The sequence below is a fragment of the Sarcophilus harrisii genome, chromosome 6, assembly GCF_902635505.1.
Source record: "Sarcophilus harrisii chromosome 6, mSarHar1.11, whole genome shotgun sequence".
NCBI lineage: Eukaryota > Metazoa > Chordata > Mammalia > Dasyuromorphia > Dasyuridae > Sarcophilus > Sarcophilus harrisii.
This window is the reverse complement of record NC_045431.1, coordinates 139,419,823-139,437,382: the sequence shown is the minus strand read 5'-3', so window position 1 is coordinate 139,437,382 and position 17,560 is coordinate 139,419,823. Positions and strand designations below refer to the sequence as shown.

The 17,560-nt window shown below is 34.0% G+C and overlaps 1 protein-coding gene across 5 annotated transcripts in view; it reads right to left on the bottom strand.

Annotated features, from left to right (window-relative positions):
- Positions 1-17,560, bottom strand: part of PDLIM5 (PDZ and LIM domain 5) — a 198,549-nt gene that overhangs the window by 26,928 nt on the left and 154,061 nt on the right. The gene's annotated exons all lie outside the window — the stretch shown is intronic.

The window sequence follows — 17,560 nt, the reverse complement described above, 5'->3', positions numbered from 1 at the left end:
ACTGAAGAAAAATCTATATACTCAATTAATATCCATATTTTGTCTGAGTCATAGAAGAAGGGCTTTAATGGGTTGGAATTTGTATCCTCAGAAGGGATAGCCCTATCAATGAAATAACAGATCCACTGAAATGTCAGAGATGTTTGGTAAACAGAAGGTACATCCAGTAGGGATTCTTGAGAATTGGGATTCATTCTTTACTTTTGAATCCCTAGCAACTAATACAGTGTTTGGCACATAGGAGATATTTATTGAATGACTGTTGATTAACTAGTATTCTGGCATGCAGGAGAAAGAAAGGAAGTAGAAAAGGGACAAGAAAAAAAGAGATCAAAGACAAACATTTCCTTTTCTATAATTGGGTTAAGGGCACTGGTGAGCAGAATGCACAGTTAATCATTTCTCATGCTACCTCTCTAAGTGTGCCATAAATCATTCATCCATGCCCACTGTGCCCATTAAATGCTAATCCTATGTTCCTTCAGTTTGTGCTTAAGTTTCAGATTTGTTCCTTTCTTATCCAGTCATGATGATTATCCAAGATCAAAATCCATGAGACAATTTACAAAAGCTTCCAAAGATAGCAAATGGACAATGAGCTTTACCCAAAATTAAAGATGAGAAGAACTGCCTTTGTGAAATTGCAAAACTCTTTTAATGATCTGTAACTTCTCTTTTTATAATATTAATATTCTACTAATATTATAAGGCATTAAAAGTCATGAACTAATGATCTCTGAAGAAATAAAAATAATTATCTTTCCAAAGTCAGTGGAGAGGTACCTACTGGGGTTGAGCACTAGAAAAGAAGGAAACACAAGGAAGTACTAGATTAAAGGATGCCACCAAAGAAATGAACTGATCAAAAAATCATGTGTAAAAGGCAAAAAATAATGTGTAAAAAAAAAAAGAGTGTGTTCCAATCCTAGCTTGTTGCATGAACCTTGAAGTACAAATCAGTAGGAAAATATGGCCATTAAACAAATAGCATGAAAACTATAAGTAGCAAAAAATAAATAACTGGTTCACAATAGAATTGAATGACAATTATGATACAATGGTTAAAATTAATTTTAAAATATTTTAATACAAGTAAGTCCCCTTTAAACAATATAATCAATTCATTTGAGCTACAATAATTTGCAAAGGACTCATGGGAGCTTTATTTTAACACCGGGAAGCATGTAGTTCGAGTTTTATTATTTTTATTTTAGAAATAAAGAAACAAATTTGGAAAGATTCAATGATTTGCTTGAACAGTTACAGAAATACCAGATTGATGATTACTTTGCCCTGTTCAAGCATGATCTGTGTTGTAGCTCAGACTTCATATCTGTTTCATTATTATTAATTCTGAACTTAAAAAGAAAATAAATCCATGGAGAAAATGCCATATAGACAGTAGAGTGAAAGAAGAAGAAGAGAGTAACCTGGAAAAGTCTGGCACCTTTCATCTTCAATGGGAAAACAACAGGTAAAAGAAACTGGTGTTTTTGAAAAGTAACTCTAGCAAACAAGGTCATGCCAAGGCACTATAGATTAGTGATGTAAACAACTCTGAAAGCTATCAGTTCTAACTTTCTAATATTAGAGATAAGGAAATTGAGACACAGAAGGGTGAAATGATTTGCCCAGAGTCACACAGATAATCAATGTCTAATTAGGATTTGAACTCAGCTCTTCTTGGTTCTGGGCAGCAAGATGACACAGTTGCATAGAGTGCTGAACTTGGAGTCAGGAAGATTCATCTTTGTAAGTTCAAACCCAGCCCTAGACACTTAGAGCTGTGTGATACTAGAAAAGTCATTTAAGCCTGTTTGCCTCAGTTTCCTCAACTGTAAAATAAACTGAAGAAGGAAATGGCGACCACTCCTGTATTTGTGCTAAGAAAACCCCAAATGGGGTCACAAAAATTCAGTCACTACTGAAACAATTGAACAACAACAACTTCTCGACTCTATGTTTCAGCATCCTAACCATTAGGAAGATGGAAGTTTCTGACTCTTCTATATATTCTTTTAGGGTATGAAAATAATTAGCACAATTAGGAAAAAAACCTGTTAAAAATAACACTGAAGCTTACATAGTAATATGTATATAACAGGGTTAATTCATGTTAAGTTTCTGATCCATTTAATAGATAAATGTTTACAATATAATTTCCCAAGGAATATGTTTTCAAAAGGATGGAGGATGTTCTCATACATACTGAATTTTTCACTCCAAAGTGTTTGAGCACTTTGATGTTTAAAAAAGACAGGAGGTGGGAGGAGAGGCAGGATGAGGAGAATGTCTTCTCTTTCCTGCAGACTTCATAAACAGATGGCAGGCTAAAGTAGAGTCTGAACATTTTATTTGTCTAGCTCATTATGTGGAAAGCATATGCAGCAGCATATGATTCACGATACAAGTATGAAATGAGACACAGCAGAAATGGACAAGGTTTACAGTGTCCAAATGGCAGATTTGGGGAAAAGTATAGTTTTTTGAGGGTAGATGGAATGTAATTTATTCAGGGGAAATACAAGATTTTCTTTTCTTTTTTTCTTCCTTTCTTTGATTCCAAGTTGAGTCGCCCTGATTAAACCATTATCATTTCTCAAATGGCTGAGAATGTTGGCATGTGGGCCATGAAGAATTGGAACAGGTGCAACTAAGACTAAATATCAAAAATTTCTGCAACTTCAGAAGGATTGCTTCTTCTACTGGCAACTAATCTTTCAATTCTAAGAGCACAGATTAAATTGGATGTAGAGTGTCTTAATTAGAGTGAGCACAGGGGTTCGAGTTTGTTTCAGTTCTACTTATTTCAATGCCCTGTATCACAAGCCATCTATGATTTGGCAGATAAGACTGTGAAATTAAATCCTCTGACATCACATATAACAATCTGGTAATAAGTGTGAGGAGCAATCAAATTCTGTATCTTCCTAGTTCAAAAACTGGGGAAAACTTTCATTATCTAACTTGTACTTACTCTCAACCTACAAAGTCAAAGAAAATGACTCTACTACATCCACAAACAACAAAACAGAAATCTGCTAAAATGCTATAAAAATTGTTTTTTAATCTCCCCTTTAGGACAGCCAGATGGCTGTAGATAGATAGATAGTAAATAGAATGCTAGGTCTGGAGTCAGGAGAACCTGAGTTCAAATTCAGTCTCAGATATTTAGTAGCTATGTGATCCTGTGCAAGTTACATAACCTCTATTTGTCTTAGTTTCCCCAACTGTAAATGGGGACCCTAGAGAAAGAAATGACAAACCATTCTAATATCTTTGCCAAGAAAACCTCACAAAAAGGGGATCACGAACAGTCAGACATGACTATGTGACTTAACAACAATCATCTCCCTATTCCACAGCCATTATGTGTCAGAAGTAGACCCTTAGTACTTCCAACTCTATTTTAACTATAACTTGCTACTTCTCAAAATATGAAATGCTTCCATATAAATATACTCTTAAATTTTAATAGAATACTGATGATGACAACTAGCATTTATATCCTGTTTTCAGGCAACTATGTGCTGGTAAATGTTTAACAACTGGCTCTAAAGTGTGGAAGGAAAAACGTATACACATCACTTTAAAGTTTAATCAATCTGCATTATTACCATTTTCTTCAGCCTAGAAAATCAACAAAATAGTAAATTTTGTTGCATTTGTCAATTTCTGAGGTGTAAATGCTGACACTGAAAATTTAACTATCACCCATTGGTACAGATTGGATCCAGTACTACTGCTGTAAGATACACAAAGAGCTATGCAGATGGGATCTTATTTTGGTCCTTATAATAACCCTGGGAGGTTGTTATATTCTTCTCACTTCATAGATAAGGAAACAGACTGGGAGAAATTACGTGACTACATGTTTGAAGTAAGATCTGAACTCTTAAATTCAAAACTAACTACTGTGCATCCTACTGTCCAAAATTTTGTCTTTTGTAGGTGCTTCTATCCTTCATTTAATTATGGATTCCCGCCCCCCCCCCCAAAAAAAAACAGTTTTCAAAAGCATTAGAGTTTTTCTACAATTCTCTACAGTTTTTTTATGATGTGACCTTTTATATAATGTTATTTATTGATTTAGAGTTTTTTTCATAGACAGTATAAGATGCTAATCTAAACATAATTTCTGCTTTCCAGGTTTCCAACAGTTTTTGTCCGCAAGGGAAACCTTCTCCCAGTAGTTGATATTCTTAAGATCACTCACCATTAGGTTACTGTATTATTATTCCTGGGTCTTCTTTTTCTAGTCTATTTTATTTGTCTACTTTTTTCTGTTTTTTTAAACAGTACCAAATAGTTTTGACTATTATTTCTTTGTAAGATAGTTTGAGATTCATGCACTTCACTGGTTTTTCACTACTTCTCTTCTGACTCTTGACCTCTGTCCCTCCAAGCGAATTTTGCTATTATTTTCTTTTGTTCAATAAAATAAGCCCTTGGTTACTTGGCTGATGTAATACTAAGCCTGTATATTAAATTAGGATTTTTAAGATAACTACTTTTATTATATTGGTGTGGCCTAACACCATAGTTAGGTGGTGAATGAACAGTGAATATATCTTATGAATACTAAGTGTGTCTCCAATATTTCTTGTGCTGTATTCCAGGTCAGTGATTTCTGATAATAGATATCTCATATATTCTAACATTGCCATCTTTTAACTTTGTGCTAATATTTCTAGTTAGATCATTGGGATTTTTAATTGCTTCCTTCATTTCCCCCCCAAAATATACAATGTAAAAATTTTTTACTCCCCCACTCCCTTATTTGTCTATTTCACTCCCTATTTTTTAACCTTAGTTCTCTTAGAAAGCCTTACAAATGCACCTATGGTTCTTGTCATCATTCCATACGGTTTGCCAGAATTTTATTTATATTTGTTACAGAATCATACCCTCCTGGAGTTTTATTCAGGGATTCTCTTACCCAGAACATTTCTTTATAAAAAATTTTCTTTTGCTCAGTTATTCCTTAAGTCTTTTTGCTGGTTCCCTACCCATGTCCAGTTAGTTTTAACTCCAGAATTTCCTCATCACTAGAGGTGGCTGGTGATTGGTCACTGCTCCATAATTAGTTTTAAACCTTTAGTTCAAGAGTTGCTATTGTTACTGCCATTCAGAGTCAATAGTGTCATGCTGCAACTTGAGGTAAAAGATGGTATCCCTGCAAAGATGTAAAATAGTCTTTGAAATGGTGGTGAAAACTTTGGTGACTGTGTACCTCCCCTGATATCTGCTTCACACTTTGGCTTTGTAGCTATTGCACTATTGATCCATTAAGTGCAAGGTGGGGGGTACAAGCAAAATATGGTAATAGTGTGAACATCCTAGGTCACAGAGAGGGTCCTTGATAACAGTCTATACCATATCTTGTCTATATCACTCTGTGTCCATCTTTGCTTACAAATCCCTATTCTTCATCCATATTATGATTTCGGCTCTCTTATTCTCTCAATTTTCTCTCAGCCCATCTCTCTTCCACTAACTATCCTCTACTCTTTTAACCATATTGATCCCTTGGTGAACCAATTCAACACTGTACTTCCTCCTTTCTTGAATTCCTATACCTTTTATCATTTTGCCAACTAAGTGTGGTCAAATTTCAACCTTACTCCCATCGTTGGTCTCCTTCATGCCTACATATGTGATTCTGAATGAAGATGGAGAAAAATCAGGCAACAGTACTAAGCCTCCTACAATTTTTTTGAGGGATCCTCAACCGGCCTCTCACTTGTGCTGGGAAATACTATTATATTTCTCTTAGCAATTTACTATTGTACTTTCTACAGTTGCTCTTTCAAACCTTTTCAACTTCCTCACATCTTCCATACACTTTATCCTATTTTCTAGCTAAGAGCTTTCCCTTGTATTTTATTTTATTTTATTTTTTGCTGAGACAATTGGGGTTAAGTGACTTGCCCAGGAAGCAGGAAGTTTTAAGTGTCTAAGGCCAGACTTGAACTCAGGTCCTCCTGACTTCAGAGCTGGTGCTCTATCCACTAAACCAATTAGCTGCTGCCCCTTTGTATTTTACAGAAAAAAAATCTAGGCCATTCATTGAGAGCTTTCTCTTTTCCCCTCTTCTTCATCTACAACCTTCTACCATTATTTCTTCTTTCACCCCTATTTCACATGCTGAATTGACCTAACTCCTTACCAAAGCTAACCACTCTATTTATTAAGTAATCCCATTTCATCCTATCTCCTCTAATACTTTGTTCCCTCTTCATTTGTTAAATTCATCAGAGCTCATAGGCCACTCTTTCATTTAATTTTGTCTCTTCCTGTTTACTGGCTTATTCCCTACTCTTCACAAATGAGCCCATGTCTTCTCCATCCTAACCAAAGCCTCAATTGATCCTTCTATCATTCAATACTCCTTCTGCCCTTTGTACCTAAATTCCTTAAAAAGACTATATATAAAAGGTACCTCTACTTCTGTCCTTCAACCTCTTCTTTACCATCTGATTTTTGATCCTTTCATTCCACCAAATATGCCCTCTCTAAAATTACTAATGACATCCAAGTGGACAAATGCAATGGCCTTTTCTCTATTCACATTCTCCTTGACCTCTCTTAGCCTTCCTCCTTGATATTTTCTTCTTTCAGATTTTTATGATACTACTCCTTGATGGTTTCTCTATCTAGCTGGTCACACTTTTGCTGGACTCCCTTCTAGATCACAACCTCTAACTGTAGGTGTCCTGGGTCCTCTTTTCTTCTTTCTCTATACTAGGTCTTGCTGATTTCATCATCTCCCATAAATTTGAGACCCATTAACATAAAAAACTGCCTGTCTATCACCTTCGAACATTTATCAATTGAGAATAGCTCTTATTTTTAGAAATTTGGCTCCATTCCTTATATATTTAAAAACTAATGCAGATGGAAGCACATTTTTTTCCTTCTTTTTTTTTTTAAACTTTCCCCCCCTAGAACGTGGCTATTATTGGAAATAAATGTAGCATGACTTCATATTTACAATGGGCTCTGTATTTCTTGCCTTCTCAATGGGTGAAGGAAGAGCCTGAGGATGAGAGAAAATTAGAACTGAAAATAAAATTAGAAATAAAACAAAGAAAAAAGAAATAACTGCCATTAAAAAAGAAGGCACCAATAAAATGTTTTTTGGACTTCTTTTTTTTCTTTTTAAAAAAAGTCAATACATATACATACACACATTCCAAAGTGCACTTCTAGAATGAAGAAACCACAATATATATTGAGAACAATCTCCAAGATTATAAATGTTCAACATAAAATAAGAAACAATTATCACACTGTCTGGCACATAAACATGTGTGGAAGGACCTATGGAAAGGTTTCTGCTCCCTGAGTGGGTTATATGTCCCTAAGGACATGTTTACTAATAATTAAAAAGTCAAACTTGCTTCTTGATAACAGCAGGGATTTTAAGTGAAAGTCAGGTTAATCAGGAGTTCTGTGTATATACTAAAGAAAACATAAGATTGGTATTATTTTAAGATGTTATAACTGCTTCTCAGAGGAAAATTTTCAGCACAGCTAAAGGACGATAACAACTGTGAAGTAAAACAGAGCAAAGCTTTCCTACTGATGTGAACAGTTCCATGAAATCAGTGAGAAGGTTTTTGGTAGATAATTTAAGCATTTTCCAATATAGAATAGGTCCATGACTTTATAATCATAATGGACAAATTCTTTTTCACATTTTAACTTTAAAAAGGTAAACATATTTACTTCACATCTTTCTGTTTCTGTCCAAGAAGGCAAAAAAAATTTTAACAGAAAGAACATAAAGAAGTTTATAGCCAAAGGGGAAGGAAAAAAATGGAAGAAATATGAAATCATCTTTAAGAATTTAAATGAGTTATGCCTCTCAATTACATGAGAACAACTATATGAACATGGCAATGTTATCTTCTATCTACACTCTTAAAATCCATCCTTAGCTTTCTCTCCAAACTTTTAACAAATAAGCTAACAGAATGGTAGCAGAACTTCTTTTTTCTGGCTCAGAAGAAAACCTTTATTTTATGAATTTTTTTTTTTCCAAGACAACACATCAGACAAGACCACTACAAAACCACGAATTTCATATTGGTAACTATTAAGGAAAGCTAGGAAAATATTTTATCATTTCATTTAACATTTCATATGTTAGCATATTTAAAGGAAGCAAAGCCATTCACCTGAAAGATTTTTATACAGATAGTATTATGTATGAAATAGGAGGCATGTCAAGAGATATAAGAATTTGTTTTACTTATTTGTCAAGCATAACACAAGATATAATCCTTCCATATTTATAACTTGATAGCATAAATAAAACCTAAAAGGATAGATATCTGAATGATTCCTGTTTATTTATAGATGCTACTAAAGAATCCATATGTCAGGGTCCTGGGAGGAAACATGCTGGTAGTTGAGCAAAAGTTAAGTTAGCCTTTGAGTCAAAGATGGGTAAAAAAAAAAGTTTCATCCCAGATGTTTCTCCTTGTTAATCATAACCTGAATCAAGATAGTACTCTACATCTCTCACTTACTCCTTTGCCCTCTCTCTTCAAATCTCAAAACTTCAAAACTCCCTGTCTCATCCCCCAACTCCCAGAAGTCAACCTCTTTGTTTACCTTTATCTCTGATTCTGACCATGTTTTATTTCTCCTCTCTCCAGATCTGATTTTTCTGTCCTTTGTTGTGTATATATGTATAGTTTTTACTCTCAGTACAGATTTCCTTTTAGGTACCATGAATGCGCTTATATTACTTTAGCCTGACAATCAATTTGGCCTTGATTTCTGCCTGCTCTCTCTATCTCTACCTACCTGTTCTGTGTTTCTGGGCAATAAACTCAAGGAAACCATCTACAGCTTTTCAGAACTCCACCTGCAGACTGCACACAAATCATTAATAGAATCCATTTTATTGGGAAGGGGGGGAAATGATGAAATAGACAAAAATTGTCTATTTACAATCATATGTTATCTACGATCATATCTTATACTTTATATTTTATATCCTGTTTGGGGAGAAAATTCCTATAAAAAGCTGTTTGTAAGTTGTTATTTTCAAAATGGAAGTCTTTCACATAGATTCAAAAAACTGCCTTCTCAGCCACAAAATGGGGGAGGTGACAGAACTGAATTAAATTGAATCGAATTAAGTGTCTAATATAGTAAAATACATACTCTTCTGCCAATGTACTGAAAACATTCTGCAAACTTCAAGATACTAGAAGAATATCAACTATTTTTTTGGGGGGGAAGGGGGGAGAGCAGCTAGATGATACAGTGGATACAGTGCTGGCCCTGAAGTCAGGAGGACCTGAGTTCAAATCTCGCCTTAGACACTTAATACTTCCTAGTAGTATGACCCTGGGCAAGTCACTTTAACCCCAATTGCCTCAGGGGAAAAAAAAAGAATATCAACTATTAATATCATCCTGTTAGTCTTTCATACTCCTGGGAGAAGACCTTTCCTCAGTGCTGTTATTTGCTCTCATCAGGAGATTCTGTATTTCTCATCTAATTCATTTCTAACTCTGTTTAATATTGACCTCCTCCTTGCTTCTACCCAAAAGCAGCTGAATGCTACTTCAGAAAAGACAAAAACCTGTTGCTTATATGTCCAAGATAAATTTATATTATTTCATATAAATGACTCTTTAGTTGGCTATTCATACTTTCATTTGCCTGTTAAATGTGGCTGCCCTCCAAGACTAGATCCATAGTCTTTTATTTTATTTATCTTCTATCCCATGGCAATGTTATCTTCTATCGATACTCTTAAAATCCATCCTTAGCTTTCTCTCCAAAGCTCTAGGCCTGCATTTCAAACTTCTTACTAGATATTTCTTCACCAGAATCTCAAAGTCAGCATGTCCAAAACTGAACTAATCATCTCCTTTAAAACACACCTATACACACCCACATATCCACACACCCAACTTTAATTCTGTTTATTTATAACAGCTTATAGAAGCTGGAAACTGCAGGTATCTTTAATGTTTACCTCTAATTCATATCCCTGTTGCTAACATTTCTCACATTTGAACTTTTTTTTTCTTAAAGCTTTTTATTTTCAAAACATATGCATGGGTAATTTTTCAACACTGATCTTTGCAAAACCTTGTATTCCAATTTTTCTCCCCTTCCTCTTACCCCTTTCTCTAAATGGCAAGCAATCTAATATATGTTAAACATGGTAAAAAAATATATCTTAAATCCAATATATGCATACATATTTACACAATTATCATGCTGCACAAGAAAAATCAGATCAAAAAGGGAAAAAAATGAGAAAGAAAATAAAATGCAAGCAAACAACAACAAAAAGAGTGAAAATACTATGTTGTAATCCACACTCAGTTCCCACAGTCCTCTGTGTGTAGATAGCTCTCTTCATTGGAACTGGTCTGAATCATTTAATTATTGAAAAGAGCCCATATCCATCAGAATTGGTCATCATATAATCTTATTGTTGATGTTGTACTGTACTTTCCACTCTCACTTTAAATAGCTTACTTCCTCACCTTATGTTCCCATTCTTCCCTTCTCCATTCTATTCCTTCTCTACTCTTATAATTTCACTTTTCTGCTCAATAATCTTAAATAATTTCAGAGTATCTATTAAATAATAACAGAACTCCTTATCCTCTACTCAGTCTGACTCCAACCAATCTAGACAAATTGTATATATTTATTAAAGTCTGTGTCCTATACTTGCAAGAAGGGACCTTGTCATTTTCCTAATCTATTGAAAACCCTTCCTTCAAGACCCAATTCAGTTGGTATTTTCCCCATTGTCACCTAGCATAAGTATCTATGAATGTTAATCTGTTATTAGACTGTATGTTCCTCTAACTCTTACTTTAACATTGTATTGTATGATCTCCATGATATTGGGCAGCTAGGAGGCACAGTGGATGAAATATAGGACCTGAAGACAGAAAGACTCATCTTCCTGAATTCAAGTCTGGTCTCAGACACTTACTACCTCTGTGACCTTGAGCAAACCACTTAACTGTGTTTACCTCAGTTTCCTCATCTTTTAAATGATCTAGAGAAGGAAATGGCAAACTACTCCAATATCTTTGCCAAAAAAACTCCAAATGGCATCATGAAGAGTCAGACATGATTGAAATGACTGAACAACAACAAATGTTCAAGGTGTTAAGCACAAGATAATAGTTTTACCTGTTTTTAATATTGCTTTTTGGAGATAAGACTACCACTTTTGTATGAATTACTTATTAATGGTAATTGTTTGCAAGGGACTATTTTGTAGTAGATGAGTGCTAGGCAATGATGTTTCTCAAATTGTACCATGGAGGTGGATGTTGACTGTAAATACTTTTGAGAAGAATGTTGTTTTAATACCAATGGTTTAAAGAAGGACTTTGGTTAAACAGATGAAGCTTTTGAAAATGAAGATGAAGTTATACTATGCTATTTTGTCAGAAAAAATACATTTAAAAATTAATACATGATTTGTTTTTTGTTTATTTCAAGAATTAGCCAAATTTTTAATTCATTCTAAGAACACAGTTGCAATTTTAACTTAAATTCTGTCAAGAATAGGATATTTTGATAATTTAAAATTTATTCACAGCTTATTTTCATAATTATTCATCTTATTTTTAAGATAAAATATCAATAAAAATTTTCCATTAAAAATTGAAACATTGGTCTCTTTTAAGGAGATTCATTTTAACTGGACTTTTTCCATATTAATTATCCTTGAATAACAGGAATTTATTTTTCTAATTTATTTAGATCGAAAGTCAACAAGCACTCTAAGTTTGACACTGTGCTAGAGATACAAAGACAAAACAAAATTACTTTTGCCCTCAAAAATCTTATAATCAATCAGTTAAAAAGTATATTAAGCTCTAGCTATGTGTCAGGCACTGTGTTAAGTGCTGGGAATGTAAGTGAAAGCAAAGGATTGATCCCTATATTCAAGGACTTCCCATTCTAATGAGGATATCATTAGATATCCTCTGTTAATATCAAACTGTTAATGCTGTATATACAGACATATACATATATGTACTACACATACATATACAAAGTAGACTATATGATACTTTCTGAAGAGAAACATCAGCCCTGGCAGAAATTGGGAAAGGCTTCCCATGGAAGGAGGGACTTGAGCTCAATCTTGAAGGAGGCCAAGAGTCCAATGGCACAGACAACATCCTAGGCATAAAGAACAGTCCCTGAAGAGGCACCAAATTAGGAGATGGGTAGCTATGTGTGAGGAACAGTAAGCATATCAATGTAACTAAATTAAGGGATCCTATGTGTATGGGATGTGGGGAATAAAAAGTTAATGATGATGATATAATAGCAGTGGAGATTTATATAATGCTTTAAGGTTTGCAGAGTGCTTTACAAATATCATCTCATTTGATCCTTAAAATAATACTAGAAGGTAGTGCTAATATTAATTCCATTTTATAAATTAATAAACAAAAGAAGGCAGATTTTAAGTGACTTATCTAGAGTCACACAGCTATTAACCATCTTTAGTGGGTTGAATTCAGTTCTTCCTGACTCTAGATTCAGTCCTCTATCCTTTTCACCTCCTTACTATCTCTAGACAGGAACCTAAAAACGTGGGTAATGCTCTTACTGTTGTGGTACTGAATGCTGAAGGATTTTATATTTGTTCTTAATGGTAACAAGTAACCAGTGAATTTTATCAAGTAGGAGGAAGGGTATGTATAACACTGAGCTGAGTGTTAAAAAAAAAAATCACTTTGCCAGTTGGGTGGAGGATGGATTAGAGTAGGGAGAGATGAAGAGAATTGGAGAAAGGAAACTACTGACAAGATTAATGAACAGTAGTAGTCTAGGCAAGAAGAAACTATACTTCTGTTCTATGATTATGAGAGTGGAGAGGAGATACACATACAATCACACACATTTGATAACAATCCTTGTTTTTGGAAAAGAAAAAAGAAAAGAATGAAAAATAGATACCTTTTATTTAACTTTTTCCAGTCAAGTCAGTATCTCTAAAAGAATTATTGGTTGTTAATTTCCATGACAATGTGTATAAAGGATAATGTTTATACTTAGAGAAGCAGGAAGGAAGTCTTAAAGAAATACAAGCAAAATTCTTAGTTGGTTGATATCTGCTTTGTTTAGACAATTACTAGACTTGTAAATAACTTATTATTTTTAATTTATTTTTTGCAAATATATGTTGAGAAAAATAAGATGCACAAATATTTGTAAAGCTATCACTTTTAATATATCATATAGTTTATCTTGCTTAAAATTTAGTTAAATGATAGTAACACACATAATATAGATCTATGGGGGAAGATGATAAAGAATGGGACAGAGTGGGATGAAAGAGTAAATAGAAAGATGGAGAAAAGTAAATAGGACAGACAGAGAGAAAGTAGGAGAGAAAGACGGAGAATGGAAGACAAAGATGAAGCAGAGGGGAGAGAGAGTGATAAGGTAAGGGAGAGCAAGAAGAGGTAATTGGGAAGGAGAGCGAAAGAGATATAAGGAAGGAACTTACATTTACATTTGAGCATATATTTGGGGCAATATGGGTCTTAATTTGTAGGCATTTAAGTAGAGGAGTGACAAGATAAGAGAGTTTAATGTAGAAATAATCTTAGTAATCTTAGACAACTAAATGGAAGACAGATTGGAGAGGAAAGAGTGTGTAGGTATTGGTAGGAAATTCCTGAATAATGTTTATATGCCATTACATAAATTTTGATTCTGGTTTTTTTTTTTTTGTTTTGTTTCTAATGTCACAGAATATGCAGTCTAAAAAAGAAGGGTTAGTAAAAAATAGTTTGGAAGAGTAGAGCCAACATGATGGAAGCAAGAAATATAGTGAGCTTTTCCATCTTCCCTACATTTCCTCCAAACATATTTAGAAAACACATTAGATTGAATCCTCATGAGTAAACTCAAAACTACAGTGAGTCATTTTTTCCAACCCAGGTCAGGACAGGAAGACACAAAAAGAATACTATATGAATTCTGAGGATGAAGTCTGGGGCAAGACTGCATCATATAGCATATGTCAGCAGAAGCTATGTACCAAGCAAGGCCAGGAAATATTTCAGACCTAGCACAGATAAGCCTAAACTTGTGCAGGAGAGGTACTTTCTAGAGTTCTGTTGTTTATTATTAATTTCTAGATCCCACATAGAGGGGAGATTGAGAAAGGAACTAGGTGAAACAGTGCAGGATGAAAAATAGGTGATGGGCTCTAAGTTATATTAGTACATTAATTCAGAAGCAAGCAGCAGCTATGAAATTGGGACTCAATGAGTGGAACTCAGTCTCACTTCCTACTTCTAAACTTGTCTAAAGTCAAGAAAACCCAGGGCAGGAATTTCAGATCAAAGGGAAGCCTAAAGTTCTGTTATGCTAAACTAGCAAAGATTTTCAACTGGCTGATTGTGCAAAGTTTAGTGCAGCCTACTAAAACTTCCAACAAGGCAATTCCATAGGCCTATTGTTGCTCAGACGCAAACCCAGATCAGGAACTTGCAAGTCAGGATGGGAGACAACAATCAGAATTAGCTCTAGATCAGATCATTTTGAGAGCACTAAAAACTTATAGGCCCAATGCCCCAAGAAAGCAAAAACAGAACTAAAAGCTCAGACAATACCATCAAAAGTGCACAGAACCTGGCCCAAATATGAAGGCATTAGGAAGTAGGCTGAAAGAATGAGTAAACTTTAAAAAAAAAATTCCTACATTAAAAAGCTATTATAGTTTACAAAGGCACCCAAGACACAAATACAGAAGAGAATATGAATATAAATATACTAGAAAAAAAAAGAATACAGAATAACAACAAGGATAACTTTGCTAGCAAAAGAGTACGATCCCACTGATAGGGAGGGTAGGGAAAAATGGATCTATAATGAAATCAAGACTCTAAGCATTTTGGATGGAAAAATCAGGGCTAAGCATATATTGTAAGTTCATACATAGGAGTCAAGAGGAACCTAATAAAAAGGCAAACATGAATAAATAACCAAAAGTAACTAAACAAGATAAAGCACATTCTAATAGGAGAAAATGATATGTATGTCCCCTCTGACATCTATCATCATCAGGGGTCATATAAGGAATCTAATTAGATAAATACCTAGGAGTGATACTACTATATCCTTATGAGCTTTTAAAAAAAAATTGCAAAGGAGGGGAAGAGGAATAAATTAGATGAGGAAAGTTAGGGGAAATTATCTGACATAATTGGACCATGCAAGTAGAAATCTATAGTAAACTTCACTCACATAAACTGTCAAAGAACACACACACACACACACACACACACAGAGATATAGACATATTTCATCCAATATAGATGGGAGGAAAAGAGAGAAGAGAAGAGAATTAAAAGGAAGAGTAGGTCATGAAGGGATTAGTCCTAAGTAAAACAAATCCTAAGTGTATAAAGAATATTTGTATATTTTTCTGTAAGGGTAAAAAATTGAAAACTGAATGGCTAGAACAATGACAACTAGAGAATGTCTGAACAGGTTGAGGTATATATGTTATTGGATATTATTGTTCTGTAAGAAATGATGAAAGGGTAGTTTTAGAGAAACCTGGTAAGACCTGTATGAACTAATACAGCATAGTCAGCAGAACCAAAGAAACAATTTACATAATATCAACAATACTGTAAAGACAAACAACGTTGAAAGACTGAGTAATTCTAATCATAGTAATAACCAACCAATAAAGTGAAAGACAGGTGAATGAACTCACAGGGATTTTGTTGCTCTTTCTTTCTCAATGATGGTGGAGAGAGGGGGAGATAGGTTGTTGTTTTTTTTAAAAAAAAAACAAAAACAAAAACCTGGTTATTATGTTTAAAAAATTAATATGAAAAAGATTTAGGAACTGGGGAGTCATTATAGGCCAGGCTAATACAGAGTAATATAGTCATTGATTTAAATACTAACTGCTCTATAAAAATATAAGTACACTTTATACCATGCTAGATACAGTTGGTGTTCAATAAATACTTGCTGGATTGAATTCTTTGACCCAACAATAATACCACTATTAGGTCTGTTTCCCAAGATGATTGGGGAAAAAGGAAAAGAATTATATATTCTAAAATGTTTACAGCAGCTCTTTCTGGTGGCAAAGAACTGAAAATTGCAGGGATGCTTGTAATTTGAGGAAGGACTAAACAAATTGTGGTATATATTCATGCTGGAATATTATTCTATTGGAAAAAAAAAATCATGACTTCATTGATTTTATGGAGAGACATCATAAAATAAAGAGAAAAATTAGCAGAATCATAATTTACAGTAAAAGCAGTATTGTTTCAAGAACAACTATGAGCTACCAAATCATTCTGACAAATTAACCATAAAGATCCTATGAAGGAAGATGCTGTTGGCATCTAGAAAAAGAACACACACACACACACACACACACACACACACACGTGTGTATGTGTGTGCAGATTTGTGTCTAATGGTAGCCATCTTGAGGGTTGTAAAAGGGAAAGAAAAAAAAAGAAAATTACATTACTTTGTTGTATATTTGAAAGGAATAGCAAGTTGTATATAATAGATCTTCAACTTTTGGTGCCATCTTTTTTTTTTTCTATTCCATTTTGTTATAGAAATTTTGCTTTATTTCTTAAGATCAGAATAAAATAAATAATTTTTAAAATATTTTTTAAAAAATCATTAATAAGTAGAATCATTAGTAATTAGAAATCAGTAATTAGAAAAATTCACTTGAATTATAAGGTCAGAAGTCAGGCAACAAAGAATGAGAGAAAAAGAAGTGGAGGCATCCTTTGAAGACATTCTTCTCAATGAGTTTAGTCACCAAAGTGGGGAGAGATATAGGATTAGAGCAGGGAGAGATGGACCTTATGAAATTTTTTTTTGAGAACAAAAAATATAAGTGCATTTATAGGTAATGGGGAAAGCAACCACTGAGCAATTAAAGATTAGCAAGAGTAGGGATGATACTGAGAGAGGAATCTAGAGAAGGCAGGAGATGATTGAATCCCTTGTACAGTAAAGGAGTTTGCTTTGCTAAGGGGAAAAGTCACCTCTTCCAAGTGAAACAAGAGTGAAAGAAGAAATAGGCAGGTGAAATAATGAACAGGATAGAAGAATGGTCTCTTTTTTTCCAGTGAAATAGGAGGTAAGATTTTCAACTGAAAAGGTGAAGGAAAACAAGCTAAAGCATGTCTAAAGAGGGATGAAAAGGTTTGTGAAAACCACTGTGGTAAATGAGATGGTGAATCTATTAGGGTGGTGGAAAAGGAAAAGGATTGCCTTCCTATAGTGAGGTTCCCAGTTGAAGTTATATTAATATACATTATTTGCTGGGATAAAGAATTTAAACATTTACTTTTATATATACTCTTTCTGAATGTAGCATCATGCAAAACTAAGAAACACCTAATAGTTTTAATTTTACCACTTTAAAAAGAAAGTGAAATGTTGATTATAAAACAAAGGAATGAGCCAGTTCTAAATTTATTATCCTATTTATGATCTGGTAGCTATTTCCTATATACTAGTCTTATTTCTA